Consider the following 3,048-nt stretch of genomic DNA (forward strand, 5'->3'; position numbering starts at 1 on the left):
CGGGGGCTCTTCCGTGAAGGGATCTTTCTGGACTGATGGTGTGTGAAGGTTCTCTAAGAACACATTGCTGGGAATGGGCTCTCACTTAGAACCTATCTTAGCTAGGTCATCTGCTGTCTGGTTCTTCAGTAGGGGAATATGGTGGAGCTCTAGACCTTCAAACTTCTGTTCTAACTTTCTAACTGCATTGCAATAGCCAGTCATAGCCGGGCTTCTGACATCCCACTCTTTCATCACTTGATTAACCACCAAATCCGAGTCGCCGAAGACCATTAGGCGATGGACGCCGAGTGAAATGGCCATTCGCAACCCATACAAAAGAGCATCGTACTCAGCCTCATTGTTGGAGGAATCAAAGTGAATCTAAAGGACATAACTAAGTTTGTTGCCTCGCGGGGATACCAGAACAACTCCAGCACCATAACCACTAAATATTTTGGATCCATCAAAGAACATAGTCCAATGATCCGACTGGACTTGAGTCGGTTGTTGCTGTTCAATCCACTCGACGAGGAAATCTGCTATTGCTTGGGATTTGACTGCTTTCTTTGCCTCAAACTTGATATCTAACGGAAGGTGTTGAGGATATAACCTCTGAGGGTAAACCGCCCAGGAGGGGCCGGTTCACCTTCAGCTATACTGAAGCCCAAGGAAACCCAGAAGATGGCGCTTTACAGATGAAGTTTAGAGGCCCAGAGCCCGTAGGCGGTTTAGGGCCCATGATAGTAAACCGCCATGATTGTATAAACTTGCATTGTAAGATAAGAAAGAAGAGACCGAGGTGGACACTTGTATGAGCCAGCCTCGGGACTCTGTAGACCGGCCGGGGTCCTCCTGAGTATATAAAGGGGTGACCTGGCGGCGGTTTAGGGAGAGAGAACAACAGCTCGATCCCAGACAAAGCGGATTCGCTCCCTGGCCCTCGAAACCCCAGCAATACCAATCACAACTAGACGTAGGCTTTTACCTTCATCGAAGGGGCCGAACTAGTATAAAACTTCCGTGTCCCCTTGTCTGGTTTAACCCCTTCAAGCTAACCCGTAGAGATGGCTCCACGACTAAGTCCTGTCATGAGGACATCTGCCGTGACAATTCCACGACAGTTGGCGCCCACCGTGGGGCTATCGCATGGTGGTTTGGAGTTCTTGAAGGGCAGCTTCGATGGACTCAAGGGATACGCCGTGGGCCGGATGACGAAAAGCCGCCGTGGAAAGCTCTACATCGACAACACAGGATGGGGTCCCGAGGCCGATTCAATCGAATACGGGTAACGGGTCCCCTTTGGTGGGATTCACGTCTTGATCGGCAAGATCGGTGAACCGGCCCCCGAGCCGGTCACCTGCACCGACATCATCGAAATGGCTCGGCGTGCAAGTTCTTCACCGGTTCAGCCTGATGCAAGGCATGTTTTCGTAGGTGTTGTCCATGGTTCGGGGTATGAGGAGGAGCCGGTCTCCGACGGAGAAACCACAGTCCGCAGCGGTGACGAGTCTTCTAGAGAAACCGAATCGCTTTACCAGTTGCAGGACGGCCGGATTGAGGGAGGATCTGAGGGCAACAGTATTCCGGATTCCCCCGGTCCGCCAAACTGGGCCGCTGTCTTCATGGCCGGCACACGACCAGCGCCTCATTCATCTACCGCCGCAGCAATGCTCTCCGGTTCAACGATGGCCACGCCAGCAGGGGCAGGAAGCTCGGCGCCGCCTCCGGCTCAAGTTTTGTCTAATTTGTTTGACGCTCTAGCGGCACTGATGTTCGCGGAGGTAGACGCAGCAACCAGGGATCAGCACGATGCGGAGATTCTAAAGGTGAAAGATCAGATAGCCCAGGCTAAAGCGGACCTGGCAGCAGAGAACTCCAGGATGGCCACAGAGCGGGCCGAGTTGGAAGCACATGCTTATCGGATTAGACTGGATCAGAATGCTTCAGAAGAGGGTACCGATCACGTCTCGCATCGGTTTATGAGCCCCAGAATCTTTTCAATACGCCAGGTGCAGGAGCTGGTAACCAACCCGCGCCAAACCGGGCGGGGGCACCGGAAGCAGGAGCACCGGTTCAGCCACGCGCAACAGACCTGCCTCACCAGAACAACGTTGTATCATCAACGCCGCCCGGGCTTTATTCCAACCCATTGGATAATATTGTGGCCGCCGCTTCACGCCTGGCGGCTCTCCCAACCGATGGCGAATCACCAGTTGCAGTGGAAGCGCGTCGGGCCAGGGATCTCCTTTAGAGAGCACTGAATCAACAACAAGCGTATTCACACAGCCGTGAGAGGATTCATTCCACTCCCCGTCCAAGTCGGAGTTACAGCAGACACATGGAAGACGAACCGGCCGTGTCCAGTAGTGCGCATCACAGAGATTCGCCACGGGGGAACAACCCGTCCGGGGAAGGTGCTAATGCGCAAGATGTGGACCATGGCCGCGCACGATGGGAGGCTGAGTTGACAGCTCGACACGAAGCACGACAACATACTCCGGTTCACCCCACTGCCTCCGTAGAGCCATGGGTAATGTTCAGTTCCCTAGGGGTACCATGTTTAACTCCCGCATTGCGTAATGTGTGATTGCCCAAGGATTTCAAGGGACCTCGCAAGGTACCAAATTACACCGCCGATTTGCAGCCAGAGGCGTGGGTGGAGAGCTATGAGATGGCAATGGAGATGTTAGACGTGGATGAGGTGGTATGTGCTAAATATTTCACCATGATGCTGGAAGGAACAACTCGCACATGGTTGAAGAGCTTGCCAACCAACTCTATCGATTCATGGGCCGAATTAAAGCGCCAGTTTATTCAGAACTTCAAGGATACGTGCAAGCAGCCGATGTCAATTGTAGATCTGGCCGCTTGTGTCCAAGAGGAAGGGGAGTCCACGACCCATTGGGTTAAACGGGTCTCGACGATTTTGCATTCATCAGATCGTATTAATGCAGACACCGCAGTATTAACGTTAGAGGGCAATCGCCGTTTCGCCGTTGAAACAGAAGTTGGGAAGGCTCAAACGTCATTGCAACGACATGTCAACACTCATGGCCGCTTTAGTTA

This window comes from Triticum aestivum, chromosome 5A, assembly GCF_018294505.1.
Source record: "Triticum aestivum cultivar Chinese Spring chromosome 5A, IWGSC CS RefSeq v2.1, whole genome shotgun sequence".
NCBI classification, from domain to species: domain Eukaryota; kingdom Viridiplantae; phylum Streptophyta; class Magnoliopsida; order Poales; family Poaceae; genus Triticum; species Triticum aestivum.